The sequence below is a fragment of the Miniopterus natalensis genome, chromosome 2, assembly GCF_054644295.1.
Source record: "Miniopterus natalensis isolate mMinNat1 chromosome 2, mMinNat1.hap1, whole genome shotgun sequence".
Taxonomy (NCBI): domain Eukaryota; kingdom Metazoa; phylum Chordata; class Mammalia; order Chiroptera; family Miniopteridae; genus Miniopterus; species Miniopterus natalensis.
Window position 1 is genome coordinate 66,236,123 of NC_142082.1, and position 18,617 is coordinate 66,254,739.

Here is an 18,617-nt window from a genome sequence, read left to right on the forward strand (position 1 = left end):
GTATGTTTCTCTCCTATTCTTAAAGTATATTCCCACAACAGATGGAAACACCTGAAAATAAGTCTGCCTCATGCACTCCTTTAAATGTTGCCTATTGTGATATTTAACATAATAAAGAGTGTAGAAAATATGCAGAATATTTGTTTAGGGGAAGGGAAATAACTAATATGTAAATTACCTTGTTACTATGCTCAATTTAAAATTCAGAAGAGACAATCTAGTTCTTGCCAAAGACATAAGAGGAATAGTTTATAGTATACAACCTACATTTCTTCTTCTTTTTTTTTTTTTTTTTTTTATTAGACTGGTCTCTTGTTTTTGCATTTGACACAATACTCTTAAATTTTCGGTACTACCAGAAATTGAACATTTTCTATCCACTGACCATTTTACCACATAAAAGGCACTTTACATTCTCTTTACAAACTCAGTAATCAATATCTAAAATATTTTAGACATATTTAAAATATGTCATATATTGTTTAAATAATATAACCAAAGTCACATAAGGTATAGAACTCCTTTATTCAGAAAAATATATTCCATCCAAATTGCAGAATAAAAAATGGCATAGGTTATGCATTGGGCTGGATATTGTCTCTCCCAGTAGCCATCCCTTGTAACAAAAGAATATGATCTAATTTGAAAATAGGGTCTTTGCAGATTAATTACTTAGAATGAGGTCATACTGGATGCGAGTACGCCTTGATCCTAAATTTGGTGTCCTTATAAAAAGAGTAAACTGAGACAAAGAGTCGCACAGGGAGAATGTCACGTGATAATGAAAGTAGAGATTAGAGCATGGTGTCTAGGCTTGCTGGCTAGAGACAAGGGAGACTCCCCACCTGGAGCCATCAGAGAGCATGGTCCTGCTGAAGCCTTGATCTTGTACTTCTAGCCTTCAGAACTGGGAGAGAATATGTTTCTGTTCCTTTAAGCCACCCAGTTTATGTTTTTTTCCTCTGGTAGACCTAGGAAACCAATACTGATTTTGGTAGCGGGAAGTCAGGTGCTATGGCAACAAATACCTAAGGCTGTGGCAAGTGGCAGTGACTTTTGGAATTGGGTAACGGGAATAAGCTGGAAGAGTTTTGAGATGCATATTTTTAAAAGCCTGGATTGCCTTAAAGAGACTATTAAAAATATATGGACATTAAAGGTGATTCAGCTGATATCTCAGAAAGAATAATAGCTGTAGAGAAAAGTATCTATCATCTTATAGGATAAATTTATGGCTGTATTATCATGAACAGAATGTAGATAGAAATATGAATGTTGAAGGTGCTTCTCGTGAAGAATGTTAATGGAAACTGTGAGGCAGTCCTTGTTATAAAGTGGCAAGAAGCTTGGCCAAATAAATTGCTGGGTGGAAAGTAGAACTTATCAGCAATGAACTTGACTACTGAGCTGAAGAGATTTCCAAGCAAAGAGTGATATGTGCGGCTGGGTTTCTCTTTGTTGGTTACAGTAAAATGTGAGAGGAAAGAGATTAATTGAGGACTGAACTTTTAAGCAAAAAGGAACCAGCACTTGATTTGCAAAAATTTCTGTCTATCCAGTAAGCATGCTCTGGAAACAAAGGCAAAGGTGGGCCTGCACAGTAATTTGCTATAGTGATTAAGCCTGCAATTTAGGGGTCCAATCACCCATCTCAAGGTAAGTCAGGATTAGAGAAGGGGTTATTGATGAAGGATCTGTGGAGGAAACTCTTGTCTAATGGTGTGGATTATCTCAATGTCCACAGAAGAGAAAGTTAATGAGAATTTTATACTAGCAGAAACACTGCTAACGTGGACTGAGATGGACAGTGATGGGACAAAATGAAAGAAAAATGACCCCAAGAATACTGATACAGGGACTAGGAAAGACAGGTTACTGCCCCAGAGGGTCAAGTGAGCGTAAAGGTATAGAGAATGTTAAGACATAAAGAATTACTCTCAGGGCCCTGGCCGGTGTAGCTCAGTGGATTGAGCATCGTGCTGAGCACTGAGGTGTTGCGGGTTTGATTCCCAGTCAGGCACCTGAGATGTGGGCTCTCTCTCTCTCTCTAATCAAAACTCTTTAAAAAAAATAAAAAGAATTACTCTCAGGCCTTGAAACCTAATGAAATTTGCCCTGCTGCATTGCCAGCTTCCTTTAGACTAGTAACCCCTGTAACTTGCTTTCTACTTTGCTAGGTCTATGGTAGGAGCAGAATGTTGTCCCAGAGGGACCCACATCCAGAGTCTCACCCACACCTGATTTAAGTGGTGAAATTTGGGACTTTTGAGTTAATATTTAGATGAGATTTGACACTTAAGAGTTCATGCTGGAAAGAGTTAAGACATTTAGATGATGTTGGGAGGGGGTGAATGAATTTTGTAACTGGGATGGACATGAGTTTGGGGGTCCAGAGGGTAGGCTGGGCTGAATAATACTCCCTCAAAACTTATGTCCATCTAGAAAATTAGAATGTGATCTTATTTGAAAATAAGGTCTTTGCAGATATAATTACTTAAGATGAAGTCACTTAAGTTAATAGTTGGCTGTGTCCTAATCCAACGACTGCTGTCCTTATAAGAGAGGAAACAAGAGACACAGAGACAGCCATACAAGAACATCATGCCAAAAGAGAGGTTGAAATAGGAGTGTCTAGGATTACAAGCAACCACCAGAAGCTAGGAAGAAGCAAAGAAGAATCCATTCTTAGAGCCGTGAGAGAGCATGGCCCTGCTGACACTTTGACTTTGGATTCTAGTTTCCAGAACTGTGACAGAATAAATGCCTGTTATTGTAAGCCACCCACTTAGTAGTATTTTGTTACAACAGCCCTAGGAATCTAATACAGACTGCCAAAAAAGAAACTTCAAGACATAAAATATCCAGATAGCAAAGCAATACTGTCATGAGTGAAAATGGGACAAATTAAAAAGTAGATTCTAGGAAAGTAAAACAAGATTAATGTGACTAAATTAAAATGTTGTCTTCTATATTATGATTCATAAATAAACTAAATTTGGCACAAGAGATAACTACACATGCCAGTAAAATTGATGTTGCTGCTACTGAGCATAAAACTCAACTGATCTCTTTTTTGTGGAGCCTTGGAGGCAGTCGGCTGCCTCAGGATGAAGCTGAACATCTCTTTCCCAGGTGCTGGCTGCGGGAAACTCAATGAAGTGGACAATGAATGAAAACTTCATAACTTTTTTTGAGAAGCATATGGCCACAGAAGTTACTGCTGACACTCTGGGTGAAGAATGGAAGGGTTATGGGGTTCAAATCAGGGTTGGGAACCACAAACAGGGTTTCCCCATGAGCAAGTATTTGGCTCATGGCCATGTCTGCCTATTGCTGAGTAAGGGGCATTCTTGTTGCAGACCAAGGAGGACAGGAGACAGAAAGTGCAAATCTGTTCAGGGCTGCACGTGGATGCCAGTTTCAGTGTTCTCAACTTGGTTATTGTAAAAAAAACGGGGAGAAAGATTCCTGGTCTCACTAATACTAAAGTGCCTCATACTCTGGGGCCAAAAAAGAGCTAACAGAACCCAAAAACTTTGTAATCATTCTAAAGAAGATGATGTACACCAATATGTTGTGAGAAAGCCCCTAAACAAAGATGATAAGAAACCTAGGACCGAAGCGCCCAAGGTTGAGCGTCTTGTTACTCCACGTGTCCTGCAACACAAACGTCAATGTATTGCTCTGAAGAAACAGCGTACTAAGAAAAATAAGGAAAAGGCCACAGAATATTCTAAACTTTTGTCTAAGAGAATGAAGGAGACCAAAGAAAAAACGCAGGAACAGACTGCCCAGAGACGGAGGCTGACGTCTCTGCGAGCTTCTACCTCTGAGTCTAGTCAAAAGTGAGATTTTCTAAGACTAACAAATAAATCAGAACAAAAATTAAAAAAAAAAAAAACTCAACTGAAATCACCTAGAAAAAGTGTGTATGTGTGTAAGATTGTTCCAAATCCTACCAAATAATTAGAAAGAGACTATTTTCTTAAAATACCTGCTCTTTGTGCTTATCTTATAAGATAGCTGACTTCTTTTTTCAGTTTGTATTATTTTTTATTTTATGAATATTAATTATGTTTTTAGTACCATCTGTATAGCAACCTTGCTTAAAATTTTCATGTATAGCCTGGCCAGGTGTCTCAGTTTGTTGGAGCATTGTCCCGTACACCAAAAGGTTGTGTGTTCATTCCCAGCCAGGGCACCTACCTAGGTTGTGGGTTTGACCCCAGATTGGGGCACATTCAAGAGGCAACCAACAAATGTTTCTCTCTCACATCAATATTTCTCTCTCTCTTTCTTTCTCTCTCTCTCAAAATCAGTAAAATCATATCCTAGGGTAAGGATTTAAAAAAACAATTTCCATGTATACTAGTGGGCTATTAAAATGTGTGACTGTAGGTATGTGTACATATGTGCATGAGTATTTGAATTAACAATAAAATAGTCTCTTGTAAGGAAAAAAGATATCTCCATATTTGTAAATATGGCTTCAAACTGCATGAATGTGTTTAGCTAGAAACCTACTATGGATAAAGTAGATAGATGATTCAAATGCACAGAAACTCAACATTATCTCAAGGCATATATTAATGCATTTTTTCCACTTTGGGGGGAATAAATACACAAACATTAAAATATTCAATTTTTATACATTTAGTAGGAGACATCTGACTACATTTTTCATTTAAATAAAAAATATATTTCCCTTAAAACATATGATCCTAAATTTCACAAAAATATATTGTGCATCAGCAGTAGTTACATGCATGATTACCGAAGGCATTTCTTTTTACATTAATTTAGTACACACACACATACACACATTCATTATGTTTGCTCTGCATGTTATGTGCCAATATATTGATATTAAATCATCTATTTTTCTATGTGACACTTGTATTAGTCCTTTGGGCTGCTAAAACAAACTACTATAGACTGGGTGCTTATAAACAACAGAAATTTATTTCTCACCATTCTGAAGGCTGAGAAAATGTCCAAGATCAAGCCACCTACAGATTCCGTGTTGGGAGAAAACCCACTTCCTGGTTCACGAAGGCTGTCTTTCCCAAGTACCTTCACATGGTGAAAGGGAGTCACTTTTATAAGGGCACTAATCCCAATCTTGAGGGCTCTACTCTTATGATATAATCACCTACCAAAGGCCTCACCTCCTAATACCATTACATTGGGTTGTACCTTTCAACATATGAATTTCAGAGGGGTACAAACATTCAGTTAATAAAAACACTCTGCTTAATATAAACACACTACTTGTTAAAAGAAAATAAATGCTGTTGAAGGGAGAAAACTCAATGTCAAGTAGTTCTAAGAAGAAATGGAGCCAAATCTCACAGCTGGCCTGTTGTAGAAATACCTAAGACTGAAACAAACAAGCAAAGAAACAAACAAACCTGTTACATATTATATATGTATATGTGTCTGTGTATATATGTACATATATATAGGTTATTTATTAGTATTTATGTGCCCTTTGCAAGTGCAAAGCTTAAGGACCAATCCATCCAAGTCACACACTAAATCTATGTATAAGCACTGACAGGACCTTATACACAAATGCAAGAAAATGTCTCTCATTGTTTTGTTGTATTGTTCACAGTAGAATTTTTCTGCCAAGTTATTTCAGTTTCTTTAAATGAAAAAAAAAAATCAATTCATGCTTTATTGTAGCATAGCAAATTACCCCTTGTCACTTTGTTTCAAATAATATCTTCAAAATGCCATGCCTACATCTTAGGCTTCCATGGGTTCTTGGTAGGGATTTCAGTCACCGAGCCAGGCTTTACAATGGGAAACAGCTATTAAATTATTTTTTCTTGATATTTAGCTCTCAATCATTATGCTGACCCAGAAAAATAATGTAAAGTTAGATTCTAAAAACTGACATAGTATCAGAACTATAATCAAAGGGGAAAAATGCTCAATACACTTTGGGTTTTATACAAAATTTCTGCTGACTACTAGACTGCTTTAATGAGCAGATTTTGTAATCTGTAATGCTTACCAAAAAGTCAGGAAGACATAATAAGCCCTGTAATCATCATTATCCTTGACGATGGCTACAGAGAAGAGGGAAATCATTTAATCCATATTACTTTGATGTCAAAACAAAGTGACAAACTGACAGGTACAGGCTGGGTGGTGATTAAATTTCTAGAGATTACAAACCTCTACAGCTGAATTCTCATTCATTTTAGACTTGGAATCAGAGGACAGGTATCTAAGAATATTAAAACATCAAGCTAATTCAGAAATAAGTCTTATTTGAAATTTTTTCTGTGAATGTCCTTAACAACAGTAACAATAACAGAAAAAAGATAAGTCACTATTCTTATTACAGAAAACAAACACCACTAGTGGTCTGTGCAATCAAAACTACCAAACATATATTTCACAATCACCAATGAGTTATGTTCTATAAGTTTTTTCATTATTCTGACGCTGGAAATCCAAAATAGATTTTATTACTTTAAAAAATCATAGTGCCCTGGCCTGTGCGGCTCAGGTGGTTGGAGCACTGTCCCGCACACCAGAAGGTCCCAGGTTCAATTCCAGGTTGGGGAACACACCTAAATTTTGGGATCGATCCCAAGTTGGGGGCACATGAGAGGCAACTGATTGATGTATCTCTCTCATTGATATTTCTCACTTTCTTTCCCTTCCTCCTCCTCTAAAAAAAAAAAAAAAAATCAATTTTTAAAAAGTCATAGTAAAATAGATTCTTTTTTTAATTTACAAAAACCTGCTAAACTCATAGGGTGGCTCACTATAGTACTAAGAATACCAACTTGGCTTTAATATGAAGTCCTACCAACAGGTAACAATAAAACAGTGGCAGTGTTCCCTCCCTCCCAGACACAGCAGTGATTCTATGAATATATAAGAAATAAGAGTTTGTTTTACTCCAACCTCCTTTGCTCTTCCTTCCTTATGTTTCCTGCACTTAACACTCTTTCACCCCTCCCCCTGTAGTTCACTATGCTCCCAAATCGCCTAAAGATTTTCCCTCCCTCAAGAAAACTTTGTTTTATGCTAAGCAGTTCTCTGCTGTATGTTATGGATACAAGCCTGAAAGCAAGGTGATTAAATCACATCCAAATTCATGTGACTTAACACACCCAAAATTTTCTCAAAATTTAGATAAAAATAACGCACCTTTTATGCATTTTCTAATGAATTTCTTGGCCAAAGAGTCCACATCTTCACAAAATGGAAACATTTACAAAACGAGTTAACTGTCTCAGTTGTGAAATTTTAAATAAACTGATGATATAAAAACACACTTAAGGCAGAATACACAAACACACACGTGCCTCTGCACGCACACATGCATGCACACTTCTGCAAAGAAACCGAACGACCAGTGTCACGCGGGAGCCTGCCAGCATCCTTCGCTGTGCCTGCTTCTACTAGCTCCTTCCTTTTCCTACTTTTTGAAGACACAGTGAGCAGCAGGGGTTTGGAATGTGTCAGACAATGAGGCAGGGAGAGTGTCCTGGGTATGTGGGTCATTTATGAGTCAGACACTGCCTGTTTTGCTACACACAGCTGCATATTGTACCGTCAGAGGCCACTGGAGGCCATGAGAGAGTAGTCATACCATTTTTTTACTTTAGCTACCTGCTCTGTCTCGGGAGCTGAAAACTTCCATCTCTAAAGCTGGATCCCTACAAATATCAATAATGTTGGGCAGTTAGAATATTGGGGAAGCAGAGATTGAATTTAGCAAACCTCATCTCTGGATCTAAAACCTCACTACATGTTTTCTAGGTCAAACTGTGTAACTTCTGTATCTTTCACTTCCTTATTTTTAAAATGGGGATATTCTTACAAGGCTGTCGTGGGGATTAAATGAGCACCTATATGTAAAGCACTTAGAACAGTTCGAGAAAACCACTCAATGAATGCTACCATTAGGCTATGCTAGGGCAGAAATGGCAAGTCGAGGAAGCACAATACAATTTGGACACAAACTCACTTTGAATACATAGCCTCTGGCAAGTGAAAGCTACTCATTTTGGGATTCTATGTTTCAGCATCACAGAGCGAAAACCATAGTTATTGCTGATGCTTTTTTTAATATGCTCAATATAACATTTCTCACCCACACTTAAGCATATAATGAGTAACATATATAATCTTTTGGAGGTTGTATTAATTTACAGTCTAGGTTACAAGGTCACAAATATACTATTCTTTCCTTCTAGGGTATTTTTGTAAGGAATGGAATCAGAATTCCTGAGCTGTTGATTATCTATCTCTATGCTTTTCTTTCAGGAAAGTGTGTTCAAGATACACAAAACTAAAGGTAGACAGGACACATTTTCCTGAAGAATAAAATTACTAAACGGAAAATAACTTAAAACATTCCTTTCTGTTAAAACAAATATTATTATAAAACAGAAAGAAAAAGTATGGGTATCTCTAGCAGTTGTTAGAAGACTCACAAGTATGCATTTACTACCCTCTGAATTTAGGGATCATTTAGTGGGAAAACCTGAGAAATATCAAAATGGTAAGGCAATTTGACTTGGGCCACACACAAGTCAGAAATAAATTAGGGCCCTGGCCAGTGTGGCTCATTTGGTTGGAGCACCGCCCCAAACACCCAAAGGTCTAGGATTCTATTCCTGGTCAGGGCACATACCCAGGTTGCAGGTTTGATCCCCAGTTGGGGTGCATGCATGTAGGAGGCAACTGATCAATGTTTCTATCTTTTCCTCTCTCTTCCTCTCTTTCTCTCTCCCTAAAATCAATTTTAAAATTTTAATTAAAAAAAAAAAAAGTAGGATTAGAACGTATTCCCATGTCTAACATACAGATTCTTTTACCACCCTCCACTTCTACAAATTATGTAATAAAAATCCCAGAGGCAAAGAATAAAGTAATATTGTGACAAGGTAATTTGATAAACTGAAAAGGGATGCTAGCTTTTGTCTTTCTTTGATTGTTTTACTAAACTAAATTCCATTTTTAAAATTTTTCCATCAAATCTTAATACTAGAAGAGAAAAATAAGGTTTATTTTTAGATTGCCTTCTATTCATAATTTACATATGCTTTACTGACATTCTAAGAAATGGTGACACAGAAAAAGCACATCTTATTTAACTCTTAATTGAACACTGTAGAGAAACCCCTATTTTGAGAACTGTTTCGCCTGAACTTTTCTTAGAGGTTCAGGTTTCCAAGTGTGTGACTCACTGCTCACACAAATAATAGTTATATTAATAAATTTATTTTATATTTTCTAAAAGTATTTGGACAATAGCAACATAACTCCAAACAAAAGAAAGCAAATATTCGCACAGTCAGGTCATTTCTTAAATCAAGTATATCCACCTAAGCTTCTTTACCTGCAGCTATTGTTTATGTGCATATACAATCTTTGCGTAGTTTGAATCTCAAAAAAGATGTAATCATGTCTGATACTTTATATTTTAGGGAGGAGAGAAAGTTTAAAGACCATGCAAAGCAAAGTCTTTATTTTCCAGGTAAGAACACTGAGGTCCAGAATAGTGGCAAAACAAAAATTATCCCCCTTTTCCCAGGTACAGTTCTTTTCCCACACTACGTGTGTCTAAATGTATTTTTTCTTTTTATGTTTTTTTGTTGTATACACCCACAGCAGGATGACCACATAATGTATTGTCCAAACAAGGGTCTTTTTGAAAATGATAGGGGCCACTATTAATAATTATGCCTGGACAACAGGTGTAGACAGCTAGTAAAAACAATGCATAAAGATAAAAGGATAAAAGACATTATATTCAGAATCAATAGACAAGTATGCAAAGAGACAGTGTGAATTAATCATGCAAATCAGAAAGGAGAAATACAATGTGCAAATTTAATGAAGGGATTCTGGTGGTGCTCACTTGAGTAATCAAAGAATGACAGATCAATAATTAAAATTAGATAGATAGCTGAGAGAATAGTTTGTTTAAAATTCAGGAAATTAATAGAAAGGAACTTTCACCCTATTTTTAATTTGGGGAAGAAAAAACCAGAGATATGAAACATTTCTCTCTCACACACACACAAATCAATGAAATGTCACTAAATATAGACCTTGTAATACCTCTTCTGACACATCAATGCCTCCAAGGGAATGCACACATTATAATAATAAAAGCCGAAACCATTCAGATTTACCATGGCTAGTAATTATCTAGGACACTAAAAGATCCCCACAAAAGTTAATCTAATAAATCTGCCATTATCTCTAATACTTCAAATCTGTGCCTTGAGCTAAGCAGTTGCCAAAATGGAGCTCTGTTTACACAGAACTGAATCTGAGTGGGGGGGAAATGATGTCGAAGCTTTCCTAATTATTTTCTTTTTTTTTTCCTTTCAACTGTGGACATGAAATGGTTAGCTGGTATTTTCTGGTTTTCCACAAGGTTCCAAAGACCACTTGAACAGGAAGGTTGCTGCTCACGTGAGTTCCTGAGCTCTGAAAGCTGTCTGGCAGGGTTCAAGGCCATTCTGCAAGGCAACCTTTCCGATTATTATGTCGCTATGACCTGAATGGAAGCTGAGTCAGCTTCAGAATAAGAGACAATCTTTTGGAAGATTTTTGAAGGGTTCACATTATTCAATGATTTCTGCAAAATAAGTGAATTCATTTTGATAGATGATCAAAGTTAGTAGTTGAAATTGCAGAACACAATTCAGTCACATGAGCAGGAAAACTTGCCTGAATTCTATTATGTGTTTCTCAGGAAGATTAGAATAAAGCCCTGTGATATTTATAAACCACTGAAAACCAATGTTTGAGCCCCGATTTTCCTTCAGAACTGTGACTCTATGCGTGTATGTGCTCTGTTGCCTCAATTTCTCTACCAGGTCAACTTGATCCTTCCCCTGACTATCACCCAGCAATGACACTTAAAATAAGCACATAAATAAAGGATCTTGTGTTATTTTAAAACAAACAAACAACTAAATAAAACAAATAAAAAGCCTTCTCTTCTTCCTACATGCATCCCTCTATAGCTTTTTCATATTTATATATAGAAATGCAATCAATTCAATAAATTCAGAGCATTTTGTAAGGCCTATGACACCACAAAATATACCAGGTCAAGCTAAAAACTGTAATTGATGAGATCTTTGTACACTGATACACCAAAATATACATTTTACTACTTTATCAAGATTATAAATGTTCACTCTCATTGAATTCAGACTCTTCATAGCTATGACGTGGCTCTCCATGGGAGACACTGAAGAGTATCTGGGATACTAGAGTATATTTTAATTTATTAGAAAGAACAATGGAAATCCTAAGTAGATTATGATCTACTTGATTTCATATAATAAAGGTAATACAAATTCATTTCATGTGAAGTACATCGCACTCAGAGTTTTGGTTCTGCTTGTTTTTGACCTCCTTTCAAACTTGCTTTGTGGCCTTTAAAAGAAATCACACTTGTTTTGAGCTGTAGGATGAGACTCTGTATATTGTATCATTGTTAGTGTTCTATGATCTTTAAAAAAAATGTTCTAGAATGTCTGACTTTGGAAGCTATATATAGAGCATATAGAGACAGTTATTCTTATCCAAGCAGTACGATTTGGTAACAAGTGGTTCATAGTTCACTTTTGGTAGAAATGTGGCATCATAAAACCTAAATAGCAGATAACATTGTAACAGAGCTATTCATGTTGGGTATGAGAAACAATTTGACTTCTTAACATCATTCTCCTTATTTTGCTTATTTGGCAAAATCTCTGCATTCTTTTTTTTCTCTATGAGTTGTATATTGTAGAAGTAAAACATATTAACATAAATCTAAAAAGGTGATTTAAAAAATTAATATCTCTTTAAGTATAAAGAAAATCATAGATTTCTAGCACAATACACTCAAGCAGAAATTTGCTAAATCACTCTTATGCAAAATGGCTAATACTCATAAAAACCATTTTATTTTATTAAGAAATAAGAGGTACTCTGAATAGCCATGAAGGGCTAAAAAGAATCAAAAGCCAGCCTGAATTCATGGGGTTTACTTAATGAAAACAAGTGCAAGCAGTTCAATGGAGAGAAAGGCATCTGAAAATTTAAGCAGGTGCTGAAATGAATAGAAGATTGTGTCTATAAAAAGCTGGATCCCCTACCATAAAAAAGTGGTATCTCTAAAAAATTAAAGTTTCAATAATAAATAAATACATACGTACATGTAAAAATAAAAGATAAAAAAATAAAACCCAACAAATGATTCCACTTGATGCAAGTATTTCCTAATAATTTCTTCAAATCTACTTCAAAAATCTCCAAAATTTATGAATTATTTAAAACAAATTAAGTGGGCAATTATCAGTTTGTTGAGAGTGTCAATCAACAGTAAATGTGGGAGGAATTTAATAGATGAAAGAGCTACCAACCTTTATATTTGACTTCTTGCTTCTACTGACACAGATAAAACTTCAGCAGTTTCACTGCCATTTAAAGCAAAAATGATTTTTATCTTATTGTGAATTTGAATTTATAATTCTTTTCTAATCTCTATTGTTATTACTCAATATGTGTGAAATCTCATACCTGGCTTTAAAAAAAGCCCACTAACTTCCTCTATTCAGTATAAATGATAAAAATAAATTTTAATCTCACTATTAATGCTTTGAAATATGTAATATTTTGCTGCAGATAGTTTAAGCTAGAGTCCAAAGAATTAATTCTAAGGAGTTTAAAAACAACCCAATTATTTTCTTCATTTTTTATATGCAAAAGAGTATATATCTGTATTTTTCTTTGTTAAAGTAACCTATTTGAAATTACATTGACATTTTCTACTGATATTATATTTTAATAAGTTTCTCTATAAAGTAAACTGGTTTTAAATATCAAAGTAATAGTTAAAAATAAAATATAAAAGTCAACCATCTATTTCTAGTTTTTGTTCAGAACAACTGCTATAATAATATCATACATGTATAGAGTTATGGAGTTTACATACTTTGCCCACATATTTCAATACACTTCACTTTATCTCTAAAGAAGGTAGGATTTACACGTAAGTTGTTATCAGTTCCTGATTTCAAGAGTATACTAACATACAGGGTGAAAAGGGCAAGTGGCAAAAATAAACCAGAACCCTGGTTTTCTGCTTCACTATTTCTACATGAAACAAAATATCTTAAGCAGACTTAAAATCAAAAATATGTGCTAAGCGATAATCATGTTTTGAGTAATAAGGGAAAAACATCTAGATTACAGGGATTTTTTTTTTTTTTTTTAATCTTTGAGGACACTAATGATATTCGTAAAGAGTTGATACAGAGTAGAGACATGGTAAATGGCAGATAGGTATTCCACCACACAGTAAGTCCATGATACTTAAATCTGGCCCAAATATCCTATCCACAATTAACTTTACTTCAGAAAAGCTTAGATTTAGGGGGAATATATGACATCAGAAAACTATAATTTAAAAATGTGTTGGTTTTCATTGAAAAATAAATGAGTAAATATAATTTCCCTTTAAGACATAATTTACTTTCAAAAATAATGTTTCCCTTCCTTCCCCTCTCCTTCAGTCCTTCCCTTTTTCTTCTTTCCTAACTTGTAACTGAAATTTTATATTGTTTTTTTATATGAAAGCTTTGTTTGTGGCAGCATCTCAAAAACAAGCTATTGCTTAACAAGAAACAATTACTTACAAGGAACCTAAATGTGGTGTCCTTCCTTTTTGAGAAATACTTAATTTTTTAACATATAAATTATCAACATACTTGCAGCCATTGTTTTATACCAAATACTTTGCAACAGAGAAAAGATAACTCAACTTTCTCTTCTTCTCCATATAACTGATTTTAATTTATTTGAAAAGGAAAAACATAGTTGATTTCATTTCTTGAGGCTGTGGGAAACTTTTCTCAAAATTATATTAAATTGGAAAATGAGACTTTCACTTTCTGGAACAAAAGTGTGTCCTACTTATCAAGTACACTGAGCAGCAATCTAGTGGTTAATAAAATACAAAACACTGAAGTTTATATAGCACAAAAGACCAATATCTTTCTATTCCTCATAAGGGAATTATAGAAACATCCTGACCCAGCTCCTTCGACACACAGGAGTTACCATCCTGATTCAGAACCTTGATTAATATACTCTAGAATGATACATCTGGCAATGGCCTACATAAGATCTCTCTGAGGACTGGGGAAAAAATAGACCCTATGAAAATGGAACAATTACACTACCTTATACTGCAACTGTATTTTTGGTTTTCTGCAAAGTAAAATAAAACAAAACAAAGATTACAAATTTTAAAATAATCAAATACCAATCTCAAGGGAAGAGACTTCACCTCAGGATAGTGTTAAATAAGGGGAAGATACTATCTTTACATAGTTTATTTTAAAGATTGACACTAATATCAGGTATGTTTATACAATAATAAGTGAAACCACAGACTTCATTTTGAAAGTTAAAGTTCTAACTTCTGAATTAGCTTATGCTTAATAACATTTTTCCTAATGCCATTTCACAGGAAAACCTCTGCATGTCAGAGGAAAACTCAACACAAGATAGTCCTTTATTCTCACCAATATCTTTTCATATTTATTACTTATTGGATTTTCACAATTGCTCTCCATGATAAGTATGCAAGTCACTGCTGACATAATTTTACAGATAAGATAGTAGCTATTATAATGAGGCAATTTCATTGTGCCCCAAAAACTAATGCAGAGGTACCCCCTCCACCAGGCATCTTTAACAAACACATTTGGCTAAAAAAACATAGCATAAATCTCATACAAGGGATGGTTTAGTTACTTCTAATTTCACATCTTAATAACTACGTCAAGATTCAACTTTTGCCACATCAAGGTAAGATTGATTTCATTTTGTCTCTAACTTTATCCAGAAAGAAAATATAAAATTTGGCTATGAAATAGCCGAGATGTGTTGCCATCAATTATCTGGACCTCCCTACTCTGGCATTCTTTACGTAGATTGCCTTTAAAAAATACTTCACTGAATGTTGTATTATGGTCTCTAAAATTTATGTATCTACAGTTTATAAATTGGAGATATTCTTACAAATTACTTTGACTTTAATTGGTCTCTGAAGACATGACTTGAATTGTTATAAAAGAATATAGGACATAAAATTATAAAAATGCAACAGTTAGATTTTTCACTTAAATCAGAGACTTACAAAACTGTATTAGTTTTTTTTTTCTGACAATATGTATACCCTCTAAAGACAATAAAAGATCATAAAATGTGAGAAAATAACATAAAAAAAACTTATATAATTAAGAAAACTTATTAGACTGCAGAGAAGTGCTGTGTAACAATTTAAGCCTTCATATAAAATATATTTCTGTGTAGCTAAACATTAAAAAATAAAGCAATGTTGAATTACTGTGTCTCTCACAGCAATATATGAAAAATAAGATCCCAGTGATTTTAAAATAATTTCATTTCATTTACCATTTCCAAATAAAATGTATAGGATCCATCTCCACTCTGATCTACCGGCAGTTCCTCTAATAGCACGCTGAAAGTTAAATAATAAAGTATTAAAGAATAATGCAAAAAATATTAGTGGATATTAATCTCAAAACTTGAGTATTATTTGAGAAAATATATTTTGTGTCCTGACTCCCTGGTATATCTTTGAAAGTAAGCAAATACATCATGTTCCTTTAAAAAAAAAAAAAATTACTTTAAATGCTATTTCAATTCACAATGAACTATCACATTGAAATAAATAAACTGTTGATCTGCACTCAAGTGTTCACCTTCACTACTTCAAGAGCAGTAGCTTCCTTAGTATTTGAAAATTGTGGAAATATCTCAAAGAGGAAGTGCTGACAACAGGCACATCTCTGAGGAGTCAGGAATTACAACCTCCCGTCCAAGCTGTGTCATGGATTTCTTTTCAACTATGGAAAAGTTGAAAAATGCCAATGTCTTTATTTCTTTACTTGAAGAAATACTTAAATCTTATAAAATTTTTATTTATACGAGAAATAGACATTTAAATATTTGATTTTAAAAGACGTTCAAATGAATATAAAATCAAAGATTGCATCACATAGATATTACTGCCAAATATGTTTGTATGTGCTTGCTTTTTAATTGAAATGGAAATCTGAAAAATGAGATTTACTTTTATACCCTGAGCTGGAAAAATTAAATAAGCAGTTTTTCCCTTACTCTTTGACAGTGACAACATGAAAGAAGACTAAAAAGATAAAGAAAAAAAAAGAAAAAAAAGAAAGTAATCTACAATAAGTGAATGTTAAATACAATATGTGGTTTTCCTTTCTGTGCTAGATTATATAAGTTCATCTACAGCATTGTCTTATTTCAATACAAGTAAAATTGCCAAATATTAGCTTAGTTAAGCTCTAAGCATATTACAATATTAAAAAATATTGATGAAAAGTTTTATTTTATTAAAAATAAAAATGAAAAGTTAATTCAGATATAATTAACTATTGGTAAACTAAGAGAGCAACTAGCTAAAGTAACATTCAATCGATGTATAAAAATGAAAACTGCCAGTATGCTTCCTGGGCAGGGATGAAAAAATGGAAAAATCTCTCATTTATCTATAACATTGCAGATAATTTAGAAATAAGTATAAAACTGTGTTCAAAGCATGAAAATTCTAAATATCAATGTCTGAATTCCAGAAAATAGACAATTAAAAAAAAAATGGTAGGAGAGAATTTTATCAGTCTGCACCATGAAACACTATCAAGTTGAAATTATCTTCCTGAATTTTATATTTTAACTTTATGTTCTCACTGGCATTTATTAAACCATAAGTCTCCTTAAATTGGTTTACTTGTATTAAAATTTAATAAGCTCTAGTATACATTCAAAATAGAAAGACATAGTCTGATATGCATTCAAATATGGGTTTTTCCATTAATTCAAAAATCAATTAGTTTATTAATTGGCATATTAATAGATTTATTGATTTAGACAAAGACAAATATGTAAAGACAATATACTTTCATTTTTGAAGCAATTAAAATCATTCTAGATAGATTGTTTATCTATGAATTAAATTTTAAAGAATCTTCTTTCTCATGGATTCCATTTCAAGCAACCCATTTCCACATCTAATTACACAGGGGAGATGTGCAAAGCCATCTGTAAAGCCATTAAACTTTTAATTGATGTCTACAAATACTATATCTGTGAGTAACAAAAATAGCTTGCATTTTTTTAAAATTAAAATACAAGTGTTAGGCACTGTAACAATAAAAGATAATCGCAGAGAGGCCCAAAAGAACAATATTAACTTTATTTATCACTTTTTATCTCAATTGTACTTATGTTTTGGTTTAACTGAAAAGTCACTGTTTATTCCATTATTTTAAAAATTCCTATACTAGGCTGACCATAGGTTTAGATTTGCCCTGAAAAATCTGTCTCAAAGTGTTTTCACCCTAAAACATAAGCAACTTTGGATAATAAATCAGGGTCAACCCCCTAAATTCTGTCACTAGGTGCTGTTAAAATGGTTATGAGGTAAGGAGTTAATGAAGCTCATTTCAAATGACAAAAAGTTTATTTCATATTCTTTCTGTACATATATTTTCATTTAATAGAATGTTAATAAATCACAAGCATATTCAGTAAGATAATTAAGCAGGAATTGTGCCCTTTCCATTTTCTCTGACTATATGGTCCTATCTATCTATCTACTACCTTCTTCCTTCCCTACCTGGTGCCTTCTTCTCTCTCAAACTCACCTCCTCTGCTCCAGCCATGCTGGATTTTGCGCTTTTTATTCAGTATGCCAGACAAGCAGGGATGGCACTGGGAGAAAGAATCTACTTGGGACCCTCTCCCATAGAAAACGGCCTGGCCGTCCCTCTCATTGCATTATACGTTAACCAGAAAGCCCTCTTCTCCACAAGGACTCCTATCTATGCTTTCTACAATATATTTTGCTTGAAGTGAATGAATTTTATTGCTCAGAAATAGTTTTAATTATTAATATATCATCATCTTTCTTAGCAACAACAGCAGGATTGATGAAAATTTGAAATGATACAAATAAATTCCCTCTCTAACAAATTCTTAGGTTTTGGTATTACCTGTGTAGAATGAATCATATTGCTATATTGAAAAATCATTGGAAGAACTGAGTAGAGGCTGCAAAATCAGTCTTATAATTGGAAACCTTTTCAATTTTCATATATGTGTAAATACACAGCATGATAAGGTGGTAAAACATTTTACAGATAATATGGCTTAGTCTTTTTGTTTATAGATAAGGCATTTAAGACCTAGAACATTAGGGTCATAGCCAAAGAGGTAGATATGTAACTGGTATTATAGTACTGAGCCAATACTAGAGCCATGTATACTAATTTCAGATCTAACAGTTATTACAATGGTGTGGAAAGTTTCAAGCTTTCTGTGTATATGATGTTACATTAAAGCAACTTTATATAAAAAATAGCATTTCTGCAAATAATCATGCAACTGATTATTAAGCTGATACTTAAATGTCAGTAGGTATTTGTAAAAAAAAAAAAAAATCTTAAATTAAAGAGAAAAATCAACCTCAGATATAACAGCCTTCTAATCTTGCTGTTTTCTGACCAAAATAA

At 33.9% G+C, this 18,617-nt stretch overlaps 1 protein-coding gene and 1 pseudogene across 1 annotated transcript in view; one reads left to right on the top strand and one right to left on the bottom strand.

The window, feature by feature from the left end:
- The window catches only part of PCDH17 (protocadherin 17), an 87,095-nt gene that overhangs the window by 16,474 nt on the left and 52,004 nt on the right, over positions 1 to 18,617 (bottom strand). The window lies entirely within an intron of this gene.
- LOC107545206 (small ribosomal subunit protein eS6 pseudogene) lies at positions 3,108 to 3,849 on the top strand (annotated as a pseudogene).